This window comes from Mirounga leonina, unplaced genomic scaffold (genome assembly GCF_011800145.1).
Source record: "Mirounga leonina isolate KUSES-001 unplaced genomic scaffold, KU_Mleo_1.0 Mir_205, whole genome shotgun sequence".
Lineage (NCBI taxonomy): Eukaryota > Metazoa > Chordata > Mammalia > Carnivora > Phocidae > Mirounga > Mirounga leonina.
The window spans coordinates 380,503-403,144 of NW_023270515.1; the positions used below are offsets into that span (position 1 = coordinate 380,503).

Sequence of the window (22,642 nt, forward strand, 5' to 3'; positions counted from 1 at the left end):
TGCTGAGATAGCAAAAAAATACTAAATACATAGATAAATAAATAGTAAGTAATTAAATAAATGGAAAAAAAATCATGAGGAAACTTCACAGGCATGTCTTCCCTTATGGAAAAAAAAAAGTTCTCATTTCCCAAATTCAAAAACTGTTGCAAAAGAATTGAATGTGCTACTTTCAAAGCATAATTATTGAGTCTAAAATACAACATGATGACAAACCACTTTGCAGTAACCTTTCCATGTTTAGGTAAGGTTGACTGCAGAGCTGATGGCTGAGCCGTAAGCATTTGGGGACCACGTGATAGCAATCCCCTCAGACTATCACCACGTGTGTTCAAACGGGGTTGACCCTAGCGTGACTCAGGGTGGAATGAGAAACAGGATATGAGCTATTGGGCGAGGGTCCCCCCTTTGCCAATCACCGGTCCTGCAATATGGACAAGGTCACTTTGGCAGGTGTCTGTTTTCTCAGACAAAAAACGGACAGAATAGGCCAACTAGTAGTTTTCACACTGGTCCCCAGTGGGAGAGGGCGTCTGGGGACAATGGGGGTGGTGGGATAGGGCAGGGCAAGAGTGCACTTGGCTTCCACCAAGAGTTACACTCCATCGGGAGGGGGTATTTATTGGGCTCTGATGTACAATTTTAGTTGAATTTAGGTCTCCTCAAGCTAAGTAATTCTTTTTTTTTTTTTTTAGGAGACATCTGGTTCCTTTTCCCTGAAGGTATTTGCTCAAGCCAAGGAATGAAGCACCTGTGAGTGAAGAGCAGATGAAAGCTGGAAATATAAAAACTTGAGGGAACCTTTCTTTCATTTTCAAGGGGATTATCCAGAGAGGAATGTACTTTGGCTCCTGTAAGCTCATCCAATATCTCATCTCCCACCTTGGCCACTGCTACAATGCTGCAAGATGTCATCCAGAGTTCCTCTCCAGTTCCAGCCGCCTAAAGGGAGAAAGAATCCCATCCGGATTACTGGGGCCCTGTGTTTGGAGGGACGGGTGGGCACTGTCTGGGTAATCGCTCTACTTAGAAGGAAGCAAGTGTTTATTCAAGGTTAGTTATCAGACAATAAGACAAACTATCAAAAAGGGAAGAGGCAAATACCCACAATGGTTTACAGACAGGAATCATGGACTCTTAAGTCGTAAGAGCCCTAAATGAGGAAGGAAAGAAAGCCACGGAGGGAAAGATGCTGTGGAAAGTTACGCAATGGGAGGCACATCTGGGACCCAAAGCTGGTCCTGCCAGTGATGATCTATTCTTTTTTTTTTTTTTTAAGATTTTTTATTTATTTATCTGAGACAGAGAGAATGAGAGAGACAGAGAGCACATGAGAAGGGAGAGGGTCAGAGGGAGAAGCAGGCTCCCTGCGGAGCAGGGAGCCCGATGCGGGACTCGATCCCGGGACTGCAGGATCATGACCTGAGCCGAAGGCAGTCACTTAACCAACTGAGCCACCCAGGCGCCCAGTGATGATCAATTCTAAGCAAAGATCTAAATGAAGATCTTCTGCTCAGTCACCAGCTTCTCTTTGTTTACTGGTCGGGGTAAAAACATCTCAAATTCCTTACCTTCTTGGACTCTACAGTGAATGAAGACCCAGGACAACAGTGTGCCCGGAAGCAGCCAGGTTGGCTGGAACTTGCCAGCACAGCACCCCCAGGGTCCTCGTCTTCCTTTCCCTCCTCGGCCCAGACAGATCACCCCATGTGTCCCCCCCCCACACCCAGAGAGGAGATGCCAGCCCCACAGGCAAGCTGAGGGCTGTCCTTTTGATAAGTACCTAGAAAAACTAAGGCAACACTCAAATCCCAGTTATTAAATCTGGGAAAAGACAAAATATAATCGCAGCATATCATGTGGCTGCCTTCTCACACTTACACAGTTACAATAATGTTCGCAGTGAACATTAATCTAACTGACATTTTTGCTTAACTACACGGGAAGGATGGAGGAACGGAAAATGGACGGAGGGGCGGGACCTCAACTCCCATCGTCCTTCTTAGAAAATCAATAATATCCACATTGAAAACTCAAAAAGAAGTGCCAGGAGCCCAGGACTTATAAATATGGAGAGAAATGACAGAAGAAGAGCCAAGAACAGCTAAGGGAAGGTGGAGGGCAGAGAATGAGCATTTTTTCATGATAAGCCCAGAAATACCATTTCACTTTATGCATCTGTTATTATTTTGAGAGGAAAAAAAGAGCCATTAAAGTAGAAAAGTGATAAAAGGCACAGGGGACCTCCAGAGTGAATAAACTCGACACCTGACGGGTGCTGTGTGGGAGATTTCTACGGACGGGTGAGGATCCCAGAGAGGCATAAAGCTTGGTCCCATAGCAAGGTTCTTCCCTCCTGGCCAGGGCTGTGGCAGCTGTCCCGCGGTCTGACCAAGGCTCCTTCTTCTCCATGATTTTAGGAACATGCTCATTTATTTATTTAGGTCATGTCACAATACCAAAAAACTCAGCAAAAGCCAAACAGCTCACTGTGCTTCCTTGGTGTTATACAGACCTCTTCCCCAAGTCCACGTGCAAACTCTTTTCATCCTTTGCCTTTAAAAGCCTTAGAGCTTAAAGTGTAAATTAGTTGAAAAAGAAAAAGCTTCTGAATGATAAGTTGGTGGTGTATAGCAAAAGATAAAAATACGGGCCCTGATCACACATTTCTACTTCCAGGAATGTATCCTAGTCTTTGGAAAACTGGGCAACACGGTTTGTAACCATGATTTCCAACCCTAAAGGCATGTGAGAATACTGACTTCTAGGCCTCTCCCCCAAGAGAGCCTGATTTAATTGTTCTATGATGGGGCCTGGGCATCTGTACTCTGCCGTCAAGATAGATAACTCTGGGATTATAATAAAACGGAAAACAGTCTAAATACTTCATGGAGAGGACTGGTTAAATCCATCACAATAGGACCCTACAATGGAATCCTAAGGAGTCTTAAAATAATGTGGCAGAAAGAAGATATTTCATTGAACATATTTATTGACATGGGCAGATATTTACAATGTGTTATTAAGTAAAAAAGAAAAGAAAAAACAGGTTCTACGAACTTTGTATGTGATATGATCTACTCCCGGAAAAAGTGTATATATAACAGAATCACCACTATTCCAGAATGAAATGCAACATTGTCAGTAGCCATAACATCTGAGTGTGGAAAGATTTAAATATTTTTGTTTATGTGTATGTTCTAAAATTTCCACAACAAAGTATTACGGATACCACCCTCTCAAGTTCCAAAATGCCTTGACATACCTCTTGTAAGCTTTAAACATTTTAGCACTGTTCATACAGATTTCAGCTCACACCCACCCTGCTGCAACCAATAAACCCACACACATGTTCCCAGACTTTTCCCAGGGTACTCTACTGCCTGCCAAGTCTCTGGGGGGTGGAGGGGGGAGAACAGCCCGTGGGTTTCATCTTTCCTTTGCAGGTAACAACATTCGGCTGCCGCAAACCCAAAATATCCTTGTAATTTTGTTGCACCCCCTGACCTTCTAAATTCACCTTTCAAAAAAAAATAAATTAAATTAAATTAATTAAATTAAATTAAATCACCTTTCCAAGTCTGAGGGTCCTGAAGGGAGCACCTAGATGATTGTGAGGAAATCCCAAGCACAGCCTCAATCCCTCCCATTCCAGCCCCACTGAACCATTCAGCATTCCTGGTGGAAGATGCTGGAGCACTAGAGACAGAGGGGTGGGGAGGAAGAACCAGTTCTAATAGACTTTCAGAACAAATATGCAGCTTCCTAAGAAGCTTGCAACATGAGGAAGGCGCTGAGTTTCAGACCACTGGAAGGGGACAGTCTCCTGTTCTCAGCAACAATAGCACGGTCCCATTGCCTTCGTCCTTCACGCTAACCACCTAATGCCCGCTCTCTCCTCGAAACCCCTTCTTGGATTTCTTACGTCAAAGCTGCCCACTAAAAAGAACCACGCTGCAGCATTTCAAGTAGTTATCTTCAGCAGTTTTTGAAACTTAAGATAAAAGCCATTACAACCAAACACATGAGAAAAAGGCTTTAACACGCGGCCGGGTTTGAACAGTCTATTCTCCGGGTCCGGCCCCTCGCCAACCTTGCAGCAATCAGGCAGGACACTGGCCCAAGCAGGAAATCTAAAATTAGATTTTACTACCTATAACGGAGGATTTATGGGATGGCTTAATTAGCAGTCTCAGGACTAAAACCCGAAGTGGAGGAATGAAAACATCTATCTGGACATACCCAGGGAGCCCGCACGCCCTCCATGAACTCACCTACATTCAGGGAAGGGGGACAGAGTGAGGACCCACCTCTTCCCTCTCCTAAGCTTGTCACGGGCCACAGCCAACAGCACGGTGGTACCTGGTCCTTTTATTTAAGAGGCAAGGGGAGGTCTTGACGCCCCACCAAGAAACTAGGTGTTCTGAAGGTCAAAAGAACCCATTCAATCCAGTCCTCTCCTGAAATACCCAAACCACAAGAACAACACTCAAAAGGTCAAAAGAAGATTCTGCTCGGCCACAATGTATGCGAGAGTGTTATCGTTGCATCTGTGGTTGCCACATTCGCTGCTGGCAAGATCCTGTGAGCACTCCCCCAGGACCATTCTTGGTCAATGGAAGGATAATGTAAATTCCATGTGTTCGGAGAGTTTTCAAGTAAATATGAGAAAAAAACAAAGGGCTGGAGCCTGTGTTGGCTGGGGACAGGGGCTGGGTAACAAACCCCATCCCCTTGAGGGGGGGTACCCACAGCTGAGTGCCCGCAGAAACCACTCCCGGGAAGGGGTTTGGAAGGCAGGGGTCACTGGAGACCGGTGTGACCACACACGGTCCCTTTCTGTGCCCCGCACCGTTCCCCTCAACAAATGTTAGCGGGCTCGGACATCTTCCCTCCAAGTGTCTCCAGCCACACTCTCCCCTCTCTGGGTGGCGTCCCTGGACCCAGCATGGGGTCAGATATGCCAGACTGCATCAGGGCCAAGCCAGAAAGAGAAATGAAAAAGCAGCGACTGTGGTCGGCTTCTTGACCAGTGAAAACTATGGCTCCAGTGAGCAGGGTCACTTTTCTCTAGGCAAGTCAACATGACAATATTCCTACGGAGGAGAAGAGCCCCTTGAAAAGAAACTTCCGTTTATTACCACACACAACAAAATGGGGAGACATCTTTGCTTTTAAAAGTCTTTTCTTTTTTTTAATTTAAGTTCAACTAGCCAACATATATCATCAGTTTTTGATTTAATGTTCAATGACTCATTAGTTGCATATAACAAAAATCTTATTTTCTTAAAGATTTCAACTTTCCAGGATAAAAAGCACTTTTCTGAAGCCCCACTTGTCTTGTGAGGGCTGGTATTTAGGTGTGGTTTCTTAGTATCCTGGAGCGTTCCTATATTGGCATAGCAGGTGCCTCGGTCTTTAGAAATCCCTTATAAGGAGATCAGCATAGAACAGTCTTATTCTACCTGAGTAATTAGCAGGAGAGTAAAATTCAGTACAATTCGGGTCCTCCTCAGACTTCTGTGAATGTGGTCTAGGAAGAGACAGTTTAACCTTCTCTCTAGGCTCTGGTCATGCAGTTATCACAATACAGGATTATTGTGATATATGTATTAAAATATCATGTAATATACACACAATCTATGTAATATTGTATAACATATTCATATATTCATGTAATATTATATATCATTCCTATTTATATGACATATTCATATAGTATATATTTTCATATAATATATAATATATTCATATTCATATGTTCATATACTCATAAGAGCTCACAGCCATTAAAAGGTTTGGAGAGGAAAAATGCCACCCAGAAATCATATGGAATAAAACAGAGCCAAGCAGGGAAACAAGTCTGAAATGACCTAGGAAACGAAACAGTGTTTGATATTTACTCTTTCTGGATACAGATGTGGAGGGGCTTTGTGTCATCACTGACCCCGGTTCATTAGGATCATCAATGTTTTCTAAGTTCCTGGGCTGTTCCACAGTCAAAAGTCCCAATGACTAAGTTCAAAGAGAATTCCCCAGAAAAACCACAGCAAAAATAAGTGTCAGCTATAGTCGTAGAAGGTTGGATATATAGCCTATAATATAAATACATGTCACGTAAGTAAGTGTTTAGGCACACACTGTGGTATGTCATCTAACGTGACCTGATTACCAAAAACACAAAAACAAAAACAAAAAACAGATACCGATTTTACTACTGTGGCACCCACTGTGGGAGGAGTTGTAGTGTGAAGAGGTATTTTTAGTGATTTTTAAGGGCAAGCATTCATAAACTTCCAAATCCGTGCCGCATGTGACCATGACAGAGCATTTGGTCATCCTGCTGCTAATTGTCAAAATTCTGACTGTGGGTCACCGCTGACTCAAACTCATGTCTGTCTGTAAGACATTAAAAAGAGTCCATTTGGAAAGAAGAAGAGGGGAAAGTTTAAGGAGAGCAAGCTTTCATAACTAGCTGGTGCTTGCTGGGAGTTAAGCACCTCTTAAAACACAGACAGCAAAGACAAAAAGAATCCACGCCAACGTACCTTTCACATTCCAAATCCAGGGCACAGACAGCGCCGGGGGTGGGGCAGAGGGAGCCTCGGGGTTCTGCGGGGCAGCGGGGAGATGCTCGCATAACCACTTGGATCTCCTGCCTCAGATGGAAGCAAGCTTCCTTGTGATGTTCCAGAAGGGAGTGTACCAGCAGAAAATACCGTGACACTTCCTATACCACGAGCTGGAGGTAAGCATTTCAGTAAGAAACTTCATCTGTGTGCCTTCGTTCCTCCCAGTAACATCATTTCTCAGCTGGCCCTTCTAGAAAATCGGGGACCGTGCCCTCCCCGGGAGAACAAGAGTGTTATTTGTGGGGCTGCTCTGGGGAGGAGAAACTCAAATGCGGCGCTAGATTCTTCCCGAGCTGTGCTGGTTTCACAACACACATTTCTCTCCCTTCCTAAGAATCTGGCTTTTCCCTCATGCACTTTTTTTTTTTTTTTTTCCCTATTTTCGGGATGGTTGGGTCACTTCTAGTAACTGTGCTAGAGCACGGCTGTCAGCCCCGGGCGTGGGCGGGCCCTTCCGACTCTGGTCTGCCTCACGGGACACTCACCCTCCGTCTCTGAGTCAGTTGCTTTTCCATGGAAATACTATTCAATGATCATTTTCATAAAAATTCATGCTGGAGCAGTTTTGTTTCTCTTGACACTGACCCAAGTGTTTTTCTCTTCTGATTGATTTTTGGTTTCAAATCAGCATGTCTTTTTTGGTTGTTTATTTTTTAATATATTTCCATCTTTACTGGAGGGGAAACATTAGCGTCAATGTGATCCAGCTGCACCAGATCGGCCACACGACCCGCCTTTATACATCCAAGGGGACGGGAGAAGGCTGTCTGGAGAAGCTGGAGGGCTGCTCCCGCCCAGACTCAGAAGGAAAGGCGGTCTTTCCAGGGGCTACCATGCGAGGGGCCACCGGCCACTGCAGGCGTGTTTTTGCAGCTAGGTGTTTCGGCAGCCCCTCTGATCTTGTCCACCCTGAGTCTGATAAGAATCCTACCACCTTTTCGCGTGTGGCAAGAGTGTGTGGTCCTGGAGTTTGCAGGTTTAACGGAGCCCTCCGAGAAATACAAAGGGAGCCGTCAATTGCCTTTTTCTTGATCACTGTTTTCAGGCCACACTCTGGGGCAGATGCCCTCTCTTCTCTTAAAGGAAAGCTTTTTCAAAGCTAAGCACAGGCTTGCGTACTCCCAAAGAAGCTAAAATCAGTTCTCGGAGGATGAGAAAAAGTCTTCACTCTTTTCATGTCTAAAGTACAGACTATACCTGAATGCAGATATATGTGTGTGTGTATAATGTAAAAATCCTAAACAGATAAACAGGGTGTGTGTGGTATTAGATTTGCATGTGGGGGGAAGGGGCATTAGGGGGAAAATGTCTGAAAAATCCATCTGCAGCAGACTGGTCAGGAAAAAAGTTGATTAAGTTAATTTAAGGCTAAGGGTACCTGCATCAGAAAACATTGTTTCTTCTGGAGGGGTTTAGCACCAAAGCCTCAGTGACAAGCAAATGCTGTCTGCACTTATTCCCAACTGCTTAGGATGCCCCCATCACTATTCCTATAAGAGTGATGCTACCCTGATAGGCTCTTTTGCCAACAGCTCACACACACATCACGTCTTGCTTTAGAAGCCAGTGGGTGCCGAGCACAAGAAACAAAACCAGAGAAACAAAAAAAAAAATGAAAAAGGACAGAAATAAAGAGCTAATGATCTGAGACAAATGTAGCCGATGAGGGTACTTACTCGAAAACCTCAATCTAGTTTTTAAGTGTCTACCAACTGAAGATTTCTCGGGACATCTTTTCATTCCCTATTAAGTACCCAAGGCAGCAATCTTTGCCTTGCCTTACTCTGTTATGAATCTTGCTTATTCCAAAAGGGAAGCATGCATGTAACATTCTCAAATACATGATATGCAATTCTTATTTCACTTGCTTGGAGCAAAGACTAAAAACTAGTTTTCAGTCTTGTTTCCCTTGCCAGTGCAAACAGAACGAATGCTGATCCTCATTTCCACGACTTCTTTAATCTAGGGTGGACCAGAATTTATTCCCCACCTCTCAGGACGTAGCCTGTATTTCCAACAGGGCCAGCCATGATGCTGCTTCGCGTCTTCCTGACCTGGACTGGCCATGTTCTTGCCAGAGAAAGAAATGGAGTCGTTTTACTCCTCATCTCCGAAGTTATGTACACCAGCATCACCCGCTATAGAAATTACATGGCGATGAGTTCAAAGGGTAATTTATGGAGCATGGACAGTAAGTGGGGTGTGTGTTCTGTCCTTCCTAAAAAATCCCAGACGAGGGCAGACTTAGGAATAATTTTCAAAAATCAGGAAGTCTGCGAAAATCCCCCCACTGTCTTATAAAGACTGCATGCTGCTCATCAAATCTCCTAAGACCTCGGGGTCCCTCCCCCTCTGAGGAGGTCCCTGGACCTGACTCCTAATGGCCAAAACCAAAGAACGCAGGCACCTGCCTCCAGCAAATCCACTCAGATTCCCTCTCATTCCCAGACACAAATTTCCATGAAAACCAGACACAGGACAGAAAGCAGAGCAGGATATTCCAAAATCGCTTCAGATCTGCAGCCTGGTTTCATTAGACTCTCCGGCTTGTTTCTTTTAGCCCCTGTGCATGCCCACGGCAGGTGAAATGTCGGCACTGCCGTCTACACCCATGAAGTCCGTAGGCTTAAGGAAACCCGCCCGGTGCAGGAGAGATAGGAGACTGTGGTGCCGAGGGGGACATGGGTCTGTCCAGGAGTCAGCAGGAGGAGGGAGGCACTTAGTGATGCTCTGAATCCTTGACGAGGTGGCTCTACGGGGTGTTACTTGTCATGTCACTGAACCCATCCCCACCGCCCTAGAGCATACCAAAGCTGTTCAGCCCGAAAGGAAAAACTCTACAGTTGTTATTAATCCAAGTCTAACTAAAGATTGCAGCTTCCAAGAGCACACGTTGGCCACACGTTGGTTATTTCTCACCCACGAACACCCAACCTGAGAAGCTGATAGGGAATGCATTTGGGGGTGGGTAGGAGGCAGCCCCGCTGGCTTTCTGTCCCTTTCGTCATGCAACAATCCTGCACTCAGCACTTGGTCTCCAAGGTCCTCCCTGATGAAGGCGCAAGGACCCAGCGCAGAAGCAACTGGACACTAACCCCTTGCAAGCCACCAGGCCAGCCTCAGGTTCTAGTGGCCAGCCATGACACGGATTTTCCTCCAAGACTTCAAGCGCATGTGGCTTACATCAACGTGGTCTCGCACCCACGCTCCACGGAGACCACTTGCCTCGCACGTTCTCCTATTTACACATGTTCACTGAACGCAACCCCAAGTGAATTATTTAAGAAGTCTTAATGTGCTTCAGACTTCTCAAATAGAATTTCGACCTTAAATTAAATGCGTACTCCCGTGGGAAACCGGGAGGAGGAACTCAGCCCACGGCATCAGGTGGACAGGCAGCGGCCCCAGAAGAGAATTTCAGTTTACCTCTGGAAGGATCTCCTCTGCTGGCCCAGGCTCCGTGTTGAACGGAACAGGATTCGACTGCAAAACTGCATTTGTTATAGCAGAGCCGACTGCACGCAAGAGGTTTATCTTTATATATTTATATATTTATAAAGATAATCTTGCTTTTTGGTTTGTCCCTCAATGGCCTTCCAAGGAAGCACCCGAGCCACCAAAGTGGGGTCACAGCATAGACGAGAACACACAGCCCTGTTCCTTAGTTTTGAGGTTTGGGTTTCTTTTTTTAAATAAATCCGAATATTCTTTGTCCCTTGTGTTCAGTTGCCAACAACTGTACATATGAGGTGTTAAATTTGATATAGGGATTAGAGTGGAGAAAAGCCACATGCATTTTACTTAACACAGTTTTGGGTTTTTTGTTTGTTTGTTCCTTTACAGTAAGCATTGCCCACTGGGAACAATGCAGCAGAACAAGGACAGGGAAATTCCCTCAACATGCACTAGTGATAATGAAAGCAAACCATTTACCAAGGGAGCACAGACAAGGAGTTTGCTGCAGACCAGGCACTGGAGCTGAAAACAAATTTCTTATTCAGGGAAATGTGAATGAGTAAGAACCTACAGTGAGGTTTTTTTTTTTTTTACTTTGCATAAAAATTAAATTAAATCTGAACTCTAAAGCATGCATATGGTAAAGAGCTAAGTTATTCAAAGACACATCACACACAGCACGTTGATAATACCAAGTAGCATATGAACGACACGACTGACTTTGTAAGACTTTGCCATGAACTTGAGTGTTACCTAAAGAGGGAGAGGCCTTGTTAGATGAACCCGCCATTACCAAATTGTGTGAATACGTGCTCTTGAAAGTTAATCCTGCAGCAATCCACCTCACAGATGTTCTTCCTTTCCCAGGGATAGCAGCACCTCAAGAATGCTATTCTTCCAAATGATAAATTGCATTATTCTCAAGAAACTGTCTGCATGCAAAACAAGAAATCTGTCATCATCCTGGAATTATATTTAAACAGGGAATATTCGAGGAAGATTTTTACTCATGAAGTTGTCAGAGCATGATTCCAATAAAAGCAGCACCACGCGTTACCAGGCGTGCAAAGCTTCTGCCTGAAAGTATTTACTTTGTTCCTTAAAAGTATGTAGTGAGTCAACAGGAAATTATATATACATCTTCCCTCCGATTAGAAAACTGCAAATTGAGTACTAAATATGTCATGCTAGCACTCAATTTCTTATTGCTATCATATCTGGCTCCACAGTGATACGCTGGGTGGGATCCAAAGGAGACACCAAGTAACAAAATTCTACTCCTGTGTCGAGTTATATAATGGATTTCATGGTTACTGATTATATTAAATATGATCCCCTAGCCTAAGATTCTAAACCTGCACTGTCTAATCATACAACAACCACTAGCCACGTGTGGCCACTGAGCCCTTGAAATATGGTCAGTCCAGACTGAGATGTGTTGTAAGTGCAAACTCCACACTGGAGTTTGAAGATTTAATATAAAACGTAATAATATAAAATGCCTCACCAATATTTATATGCATTGCATTGAAATGATAATATTTTGGACATGTTGTGTTACATGAAATAGATTATTAAAATTAATTTAACCGGTTTCGTTTTCTTTCTAATGTGGCTACTGGAAACTTTAAACATTGGCCCCTGGAAATTTTAATGTGGCTACTGGAAAATTTAGAACGAGCCATGAGACTTGCGCTCCACTTTCTCTGCCCAGCGTTGCTGCCTTGATTGACCTTCCACCGTCTCTGCCCCTCTGGCCCCTGCTTCCTCCTTGTCACTTTCGGGAGTGGGCCCTCCTCTCTGACCAAGGGAGTTCTGGAACTCGATTCTGCGAGTCCTTACTACCTGTGTAACTCTGACCTTAGCACTCCCAAGCCTCACCCTGATATTCCGGAAAATGGGGGCAATAAGGGCCCCTCCTTCAAAGAGCTGTGGTGGGGGTGACTCTGACAACCCACACCCCAGCCTCCACCATCTGGTGCAGACATTGCCGTTAGGATCCTGCAAACACCACACTCACTCTCCCTTCCCTGTTGCAAGACCATTTCATTCCCTACCTTGCAACTTCACACTTGGGATACTGAGATAAGTGTCTAGATTGGTCCCTCCAAAACCGGGGAGGGCCCTGTGGGTCCCATGCTACATGACCCAGCTCCTGGGCAACACTTCCAATGCTCCTAGCACCGGCAATGCCTGACTCCCCTGCCCTGCCCGCCAGCCCCCCTACCCACTCCCCCCCAGCCCTGCCTAGAGAGCCAACACAGGGCACGGGGCAGCTCTAATGCCTCCTCCCTCGGGAAGCACTCTCTGATCTTCCTACGGTGTGGTTTAGATCACTCTTCGTACGATTTTTGTAAGATGGGCTATTTTATTTATACTCTACCTTGTTTAAAAAAAAAAGATTTAAAGTGATCTACAAGGATATATGCAATATAACAAGGCCTTTAAAAACTCAGAAATAGAGGCACAATAAATACTAAAGATAGAGCTAAAGAGAAACGAGGGTCAGAGCAGATGGTGGGAGCTAAGACCATGGGAGCCCAGCGGGCAGGCGGTGGGGGCCACGTGCTGGAGCTGGGCCACCCAGCCAAAGGCTCACACAAGTACTCCTGATGCTGAGACTGCAAATGAAGTTCTCCCGTCGGTCCATAAGAGATCAGGGCTTGTGCGATGGGAGAAGAAGCTTGCTCTGTGTGTTGCATGGGTGGTCTCTGCCATGGCCCCCAAACAGCACATCAGAGCACTTGACGTAGAAGCCCCGCAGGGGCCCCGGCTCACCGTCACACCGGCCTGGTCTGAGCAGGTAGCACTATTGAATGAGCCACTTTTGTTAGCATATGAAGTCACCGCTCTCTAGATCCCGTGGCACGTGGCTTCACTCCCCCCTTAGTCCCTTTCCATATTTCAACTTCCTCAGGATATAACCTGAGGCTTCGCCCAGTGCCCTCCCTGAGAGGGGTCTTGCGTAGAATATCAGGCAATAACATAGTCTACGAAGCAACTTGCCACTCCCCGATACAGTCTGCACGGTCTAGTCTCTCTCCCTGTACTTGCCTTTCCGTGACTTGGAATGCCCCTCCTCCGCTGGAGTCCTGAACCTTCACAGCCTGGATCAAATCTGACCACAGACCAATCTGCCTATCAGCATTCCCAGCCTTCCTGGGCATGCCTCTTGCCTTACATTAATTTCCACCTGCAGATATTTATCCCAAGGACACTGCTTTCGGAGTGAATACTATTAGCTACTTGGAGTGGAAAGGGCTAGAGTTTTGTTTACACGTTGTCAATACGACTAGTTGAAAAGAGATGGGATGTCTGGGTGACTCAGTCGGCTAAGCATCTGTCTTCGGCTCAGGTCATGATCCCAGAGTCCTGGGATCGAGTCCCGCGTCCGGCTCCCTGCTCAGTGGGGAGTCTGCTTTACCTTCTCCCTCTGTCCCTCCCCCCTGCTGTGCGTGCTCTCTCTCTCTCTCTCCCCCTCTCTCTCTCTGACAGATAAATAAAACCTTAAAAAAAAGAATAATTCAAGCGGGTCACTAATCAGGAGTCAGACAAGTAGATCGGTAAGCTCCACACTGAAATTTTCTGGCTTTCCACCATCATATTCACAGCTGTTCTTCCAATCTCTAGACATATCCAGTGCCTTCGTAGTCTCAAATCAACCCATGTTCCCCACGTCTCTCTGTGGCCAGTGCTCCTCATGCAATAGGTGATCAAGAAGTTTTGACTGAGAAATGTGTCCCCAGGTTGCTTAAAATTAATAAAGTTAACATAATTGAATGCTTCATTTTTGCAAAGAAAATGTTTATGCTGAAGCTAACTGTAGTTATAAACGTGTTATTAATATGCACACAAATGTAACCCCTTCTCTGTCTCCTGGTAGCTTACTGTGGGGTCTACATACTTACGGGATGATTTTATTTTATTTTATTTTATTTTATTTTATTTTATTTTATTTTATTTTATTTTATTTTAAAGATGTATTTATCTGAGAGAGAGAGCTCGCACGAGTGGGGGCTAGGGGTAGAAGGAGAGGGAGAGAGAATCTCAAGCAGACTCCCTGCTGAGTGCAGAGCCCGACGCGGGGCTCAATCTCACGACCCCCAGATCACGGCCTGAGCCGAAACCAAGAGTCAGACACTGAACCAAATGAGCCACCCAGATGCCCCTGGGATGATTTTATTGACTTACCTCTGGTTTTACAATGTTAATATGGAGTATTTGGGAGAAACTGTGCTTGTGGGGCGTTCTGTTTAACCGCCTGTGTTTAGAAGTCTTAGAAAATTGCAAAAAATAAATCAAATTTTATCATGAGATACGAGGCTAAGCCGCCTCAGAACCAACAGTTTTGGCTATGAGATCCTCTCATTTTGATACGTGAAGCAACTATCAATCATCTCTTCCTCTGCCTCCACAGCAAGGGCTTTCAGCTGGGTTTCAGAAACTGGAGTAAATATTGGTAATATGCCGACTTAACACACCTTCTCCAAAAAAGACCCACAATATTCCCTGGGATTTGATATTTATTGTCATTATTTCTATTTTAGAACTCTGTAGTGAAGTAAATTTTACCGCCAGGGTCAAAGAGACTAGGAAGTACTTTTCGATACCGAAGAAGCAAATTTTCCTCCACTTTTGCTTATTCTGTCATCTTGCCGCTGAATCTTGCACTGCAAAAAGAGCAAGCCTTGCACAAGACAAGTTTAAATTTTGTGCAATTAGAGACCCAGATTTGTAAATCTGGCAGCCGGCTCACATCAGCTTTGTGAGGTTGGATATAATTTTAATGAGAATGCATTCGAAGCATGAGATCTTAGAAGGTTCCTGAGCTGGCAGCTTCTCTTCTCCATGTTTTTTTATCTTCCCCTTCCTAATAAAAGGAACTTCAGCTTTCTAATACATTTCATTTAAAAGTTTTATGTTAGAGAGTATGTCAGTGACTTGTGTTTCCAAACATTTTATTTTACTAACACATACTTCTGTTACTATTTACACTCAGCTTGGATCCCAAAGTCCACCTTGTTCCCTCCTGGGGTCCAAAGTTTTGCCTTCCCAGACAGCGCCGTAGTGGTCCCCTCCCCCTCCCACCTTGAAGGCATCTTCCAATCTCCTCTCAGATGCCTGAAATCCTCATTCATTCTGGCCTCAAGCAGAATTCCCAGCCTCAGGGATGCACACAGGGACGAACAGCACTTCCCCATTGCCAATTCCAATGAATTTACTCTGTTAAGACAATGGGTCGTTAACAGATATGGTAAGACCTTGGTTTCTCCTATTGTTCCGAAGAGCCCAGAATCGGATAGCCATCTTATTTCAGACAGCAAGGGGAACACCACTGGCGGATCCATTTTCCACGATGCAGTTTATGAGCACACCAAGGTGGTTACACAAACTTCCCTGCCTGGAACATTCCAATTCAGTCTTTCTTTTACTTTGCAACTTTCGCTAAGTTAGTAAGTCCCAAGAATCCATGACCCATACTTCCACTGCATCACAGAGAAAACGAATCTCTCCACCGGGATTGGGGAATCACTTAACAGAGTGTACACTGCGAAACAGGCCTTCCCTCCTTTGCTCCCCTGCACCCGGACTTGAGAAGCAAACACACGGCTTTACTTTTAAATTAAGATTTGGGAGCCTTTGCCGAACCTTTAATTAAGTGAAAATTAGAGTTTCCTGCTATTAAAAAATGTCACCACACATGAGCCTGTTTTCTTTCCTATTCATTGGAGAGATGCCTTTCTCCCCCTTCCAGTGGGAATAATTGTTGAAATAATATGATTCCTAAAAGGAATCCCACATGAGACACCAGCATGTATGAAAATCTCATTCGCACTAAAACGATTCAAAATTAAAAGGAAGGAGCCACAGACCTAGTTTTTAAAAACTTTTAGACATGCTAGCGATTTGTCCTTGATCAGATCTCACGTTTAGTTCTCTAGGATTCTAATAAAAACGCGATAAGTTAATTCAAAGGGCTTATTTTACACACTTCAAGGATATTTCAGTCATCACACGCATGGAAAAAAGTCACATAAATAAACTTCCTTTGCACACACTTCTGAACATACACTGAGTCAAGGTAACCGAACCCCTTACTTTCATTGTCAAATTACTATTTCTCATGTGCAATCAGGGTCTTCCAGATTATGACATGTCACTATAAAAATAGAAGAACTTAAAAGTTAGTTTAAATCTAAAACTTAGGCCATTCTTAGACGCACTCTTTAATTTCTTGGTGTCGTCTACATTTTACTTACACTTAAATTTAGCAAAGTAATTTTAGATTGCCCGCCTTCACTACCTTCACTAGATTTTCAATGTTACAAACATGAAGCATTGAATCCTCTCTCCTTTAAATACCAAAATGTTGCAAATAAAAAGTAAAATTAAAAGAGGAATTCCCCCTGGCTCTTTTGAAAAACTGGTTTTGAGGCCAGTCCAACTACTGGAAACGCCTATTATCTACAGAACACTCTGAATCAATAAATCTGAGGTGTATATTGACAATGCAAAATGCACAACTAGCTAACTGGCTGCTAATAAGCTGCCTGGAAGTGCAAAGAAGCACCAGGGAGATCATTGGGAGCACCAACAATACAGAGGGATGGTTGGTAGACCTCGTGCATAAGCAATCGCCAATTACCACGGTGATGGGAAGTCCACCCAACCCTCCAGCTCGCGCTACTGTAACCAGGTATCCAAATTGCCTCAAATTGTGTCCAAAATATTTGAATACTCCTATTGCATCAGCTTGTTTTTCTTACAAATGCCTCTCCAGAGTTTTTAATATCGTTTCAAATTCAAGGTGTAGATCAGAAACAAAAGCTGTATTTTGAAGGACTATATCCCCACCCCCCCACCCCCAAAGCCCAGGAATCCTTAGATGGGACGGGGAAAGCAAACAGAACCCCTTTGGTATTCTCCTCCTCAATGGAAAAGCTTGCCTGGGAAGCAAGGGGTGATGGACCCAGGAGGTGACCTCTTTGTCTCTTTACCTGCATTTAGAGAGATCAACTCCCACCCTAAGGGGAGCAGCATCAAAAGGCTGGGATTTTGCTCACGATGACTTAAGTTACCTTGACCGCATCTTGCTTCCCCCGGCTCCGTAAGTCTCATTAGAAACACACAGGTGCCTCTCTGTCAACAGCCCCTGAATGGAGTTCTATGAAATAGCAGGCAGCACTGATATTTATTCAACATGACAATGTCTCCCCACCACTCCATATCGTATGACAGACGCTGACCTGCTATCCTTTTTCACGGCCGAGTACGAAAAGCCTTTAGAAACATTAGCTCCTCTGTCTTGTGAAGAAATAAATCCCCCTTTTATTATTTGATGTTGTTGTTGTGTAAGGATAACTAACCAGAAAAAAAATCAGAGCTAATATTAATTTTAGGGAAAAAATTGAAACTTTTCTAGTATTTATTTATCTATAACATGACACATGATATATTCCACATATGCACAGTATACGTATAATATTTTAGAGAGCATCTAAGTTAAAAATCAATCTTGACATCTTTCGGAGATGCTTTACTTCTTACTTATATATCTGGATTCCCCGGGGATCCTAGCCCTCACCACAAGTAAAACACCTGATTTTATGAGATAGAAATTCAAAAAGATTTTTCTTTAATGTCAAAAGAAAACATGAGAAGTGGAGGAGGGAATGTTTATATACACATGTACACACAACCCCACCCCAAAATCCATTCAGTGGCAAACCCTGATTTTCAAAATTTTAGCTAAAGGAGGAACATCAGATTAAATCTCTAAGCACTCATCAGGAAATAACAGACACATGTAAAATAATGTATCACAACTTCATCCTGAATTTTTAAAAATAAAATGAAGTAATGACAAAGTGTTAGAAGAGAAACTGTAATTTTAAGTGGCGCTGGAATTACATATTCTTCAACATATAAATCAAAAGATATAATGCCCATTCGCCAATGTAGTGTAATTTCCAGAAGTCATTGACTCGAATCGAAGCTAGGATTACCAAACCACAAACAGCACGTGTGATGTGGGTAGCACTCATAAAACCTTTCTTTAGAATTATAAAACTTTACATATTAGCCACAAGTTTGCATAGCTCATCCTGTTTCCACTAGATTTGTAATTTCAATGGTATGATTAGCTCATTCATAATTTGACACCCAGTGAAGTAATTTTTCTGGTTGGGTTTTTATATAACTTCTATTGCCTGGGCTTCCCACTGATGAAGGAGCCAGCACAAGCTGTTGCCAGCAGAGCAAGGGTTAACCCCAGGAATGTGTGACAGTTCTCCTGGTGATAAGGTGATGAGGAGCCGAGGTCGGTCAAGGGCTCCAAACTACTTGGAGAGAACTGAAAATACTCAAAAGTGGTTCCGATGATAAATAAACTCTGTGCACTACGTTATGTCACCCAGGGAAAAATACAGTGCTTTTTTCACTCACATTGAAAGTTTTTTGAACTACAGAAACTATAGAAACATGTTGAGTGTGAAATCTGTGGCCCATATGAATACGTTCTTTTTTGAAGGATAAACAAAATTATCCTTATATCAACGAAGAGTTGTATTAAGTCCACATCTGCATTAAAATTGTTTATCCATTTTATTGGGCAGTCTAGTCTGCTATTAATAATAGCATATAAGTTTATGCTTAAAAATACTAAAAATAACCCTTATAGAGTACCTTTTGCAAAACACCTATCAATATGTAATAGCGATAAATGGATGATGGATTTTAGATACCAAGGCTAGCTGATTAAAAAAAAAAAAAATGAACTACAGGTTACATTTTTAAACATGCCAAGTCCTCCAATTAAGGTGGCAAACTGTAAGCACATAAACCTAAGAGCCGCAGGCTGAGGTGTCCGAAGGTGAAAACACAGACAGGGAGGGGGAGAAGAAAGGGACGGAGTCCAGGTTTCGGAGCGCCGTCGGAGGGAGAGTCCACGCAGGCAAGGACGACCCGGCTGTGACAGCGCAGTCCACACCTCGTCCCTGCGCTCAGTCAAGAGCGGGCTTTAATGCAACACCTACCGCCGGGCGAGACAAGCAAGAGCAGGCTTTTGCTCAGTGCCCCAGGTGAGCCCCCGGCCGATGTCGGGGTGCCCGCTCCGCTCCACCCTGGCCCCGACCCCGCGCGCCTCCCGGGACCCGGCAGCGGCGAGCCTTCCCTGCCGGCGTCGCACGCCCCACCTGTCCCGGCGCCGTCGGAAGGGCCGGCCACGCCGCCGCCGCCGCCCCGCGGGAGCCGGGCAGAGCGCGCGGGGCGCGGGACTTACCGGAGGCGAGCGCCGCCGTCGGGGAGGGCGGGTCCCGCACGTGCGTGTCCGCGCGTATCCGCGCCGCGTGTGCCCGCGCGCGTGCCTGCCGGTGCGCGCCGAGCCGGGCCGCACTGACTCCCGGGGCGCCGACGGGCTCAGCCCGTGGTGTGGGCGCCGGCCTCGGGGAGGCTCCGGCTCCCGCCAATCGCCGAGCAGGGAGGCCGCCCCGACGCGCGACCCGCCATCCGGGGGTGCGCGCCGGGGGCGGGGCGCGGCGCGGGGGCGCGCGTGTCCAAGGGCGGGGGGTGTGCGCGGGGGGGGGGGCGGGGGGGGGGGGCCCGGCGGGGCGGGGCCGGGGGGGGGGGGGGGGGGGGGGGGTGGGGGGGGAAGCCCGCGGACGTGCCTGCTCCTCGAAACTCGGGGTCGCTTTTGCTGAGTAGTTTTTTTTACCCCCAGCCTCAGCCACTACAGACGTGGAAAATAATAAAAGAACTGGTTGCTGCCGGGGAAGTTTAAAATGACCACCGACTGCCTTGGATGCTCGTCACAGCGAAGACGTCGCCCTCAGACTGGTGAAGAAGAGACGCGGTGCCACGGTGCCGCCGACTGCAGGGAGACCTGGGGTCGCTCCGTGCGCGCCCCGGGAGCCAGAGCCGAGCGCGGGGAGCGGCCGGCGCGGGACGCCGAGGATACCTGGATGCGAGACACCGCGGCCTGACGCGCGGAAGCCGTGACAGCAGTCCCGTGGGGACCGTGCCCGCAAAAAAACAGCTTCCAAAAGGGGGAGCCGCGAGGCTCTGCTCCTCGGCCTCCTCGGGGGCACTGTGCTAAGCCCCTCCAGATGTTTTAGTTTATCAGTGAATCCTGACCTCAAAATCGCGCTTACCTGAGTGCTGCTACTCTTCACGCACGCATGTCCCACGGGGGCTGTCACGACCGTCCCTGCGTGATCGCTAGGAACCCATCCCTGGGCGTCCTCTCGCACACTCTCCCCTTTCCGACCAAGTGAAAACTACCCGCGTCCCTCCCTCTCCAAACTTTAACAGCCAAGAATTTCAGCAAACAGCCAGAAAGAAAGCTAAGTCCCCCCACCCCAAGGGGAGGGAGGGAATAAGCACTCCTTTAATTTGAAAAATAATAATTAAAACTCCCTCAACTTTTAAGGCCGGGCAACATAATCTATTAATTGGTCGCTATTAACATGCAGTTTTATTGACCATAGCACACAGAAGTCTGATTGTGAAGGAGGAGTGTTTTCAATGAAAGTGGAGTTATTTTAGCTGCAGACGTGTTTACATTTCTGTGGTTTAGTCTATAACTTTCTCTTTTTCTTGCTGCAGAATTCTGCTCCATGAAGCAAAGCCCTTAGCTCCCAGACATTCCAAAAAGTCTGCCAAAATAATAGAAAAAAAGAGAGAGAAGAAAAAACACAGAGAGACCCCCAAGTCTGGGTCAGGCTCAGGGTTGTAAGTGGGCACCATGAGTATGCCCCCTCCCCACACACTTTCCAGTTTAAAAAAAACAAAAAACAAAAAACCTTCAGGGCTCCATTTCCTGTTTGCTGGGGGAAAAAATGGGTCTAAGCAGCTGAGTTTAGAAATGGCCTTCTCCAGGACCTATAGATTCAGAGAGGATCTTTAACCCTAAAGATGCCAAAAATGACTCAGAAATTTGAGAATATGCCATTACAAACTCTCCAAGGAAGTGTTTCTTTTTTAAATGGGCAACTTTCGTGAAACTACAAATCTGTTCTTAGGAAATTTTCTGAATAAACACACACATCATGGTAGATGAGATACAAGCCACCTGTCCTAAGGGGGCCAAGATAAGATGCCAGTAAAAATGAACAGTGAAAACAGAATAAGCTTCTGACAAGAATGCATCGTTTTCTTAAAGATGTTACGGTACAAAGAACAGAATGTGTATTAAAAGGTGAACATTGATAGGGTCATGTCAATTTGTATAATCTGTGCTAGAATCATCATTTGCAAAAATCGATTGATTCCTTTCAGTTCACTGCTACCACAGAAGTCACTATATTACAGTTTATGTGGTCTTAAATAATGTCCAACCTGCCTCTCTCCTTAACTGTCAATTGCATATTTTGGTTCCTTTTCTCTCTAGCTATTCTCCAAAAATTCCAGATCCAAGAAACCTCACTGTATTTTGAAATCTTCCTCTTAGCCACTAATTTTCAAAACTCACCGCAGGGAACCCTTCACATGTAGGAAAGTGCTTTAAAGTAAATAGATTCTCAACCTGTTCAATGAGATCAGCAGTCCACTGGGCAATGACTCGGCTTTATAATACTCCAGTATGCTAGTGAAATTTCTCAATCTCATCACTGGAACTAAATATTATGCTACAGAACAGTGCTGGAAATAGTACGATGTGTGCTAATGGACAAGAGAACATATTTAAAGAATAAAGAACCGCTCCTTTTTTATTAAGATTTTATTTATTTATTTGACAGGGAGAGACACAGCAAGAGAGGGAAAACAGCAGGGGGCAGTGGGAGAGGGAGAAGCAGGCTTCCCACCTAGCAGAGCAGGGAGCTGGATGCGGGGCTGATCCCAGGACCCTAGGATCATGACCTGAGCCAAAGGCAGGCACTTAACGACTGAGCCACCCAGGCGCCCTGAACTGCTCTTTGATAGTACAAAGAACATGACCTCAATAATCCAAGTTACCACTGTTGAAACTGAAATCGTGGGTTCAGAAAAACCACAATATTTGAAACAGTGTCACTTCCAGCTCCCCTGGACTCTCTTCTTCCATTCCCCAAAAGACTCCACGCACAGAGAGAGAGAGAGAATTTCTTAAAAGGCAAGAAGTACATTCTCAGCATACTCAAAGAATTGAGGTCACTCACTTGGAAAATCTCAGAACCCCAGAATCCCAGAGTTCTGCATTGATCTTATGACACCATGTCCTCCAGTTGATTGCATCCTATAGTTTGTAATTAGGAAGTTCTTCCTATTGTCTAATCTAATCCCCACCTACTGCCACAGCATTGCCTGCAGTATGGCCCATACTCAAGGTCAAAACAGTAGGAAATCTGTGTCAACTAGTCAAATCAATTGACTTAATTCGAGAGGCCAACAGAAACCAAGTGATGAAGACACATTCACTGTCTGTGCTGCAGGACAAATACAAAATGCTGTAACTGTAACTAAGTTAATAACGTATCATTTAAAAGAAAGCTTTTTATAAAAACACGCCTTGACACACTTTATAAGAATTAGTATTTTTTAAGTATTTCATACGAAATGGTCTTCTTTCTATATAAAGT

General features: G+C 45.1%; 1 protein-coding gene across 4 annotated transcripts in view; it reads right to left on the reverse strand.

The window, feature by feature from the left end:
- ERG (ETS transcription factor ERG) overlaps positions 1-20,314 on the reverse strand; it is a 254,369-nt gene extending 234,055 nt beyond the window's left edge. For 2 of the 4 annotated variants that reach the window (XM_035028865.1, XM_035028861.1), the window contains exon 1: positions 6,549-6,638. The gene's annotated coding sequence lies outside the window, so the exon portion shown is untranslated. Of the gene's footprint in view, positions 1-6,548; positions 6,639-19,368; positions 19,429-20,236 lie in introns of those variants that run through there. The other 2 variants (XM_035028863.1, XM_035028862.1) reach the window with 2 other exon arrangements.
- Between the last annotated feature and the right edge of the window lie 2,328 nt (positions 20,315-22,642).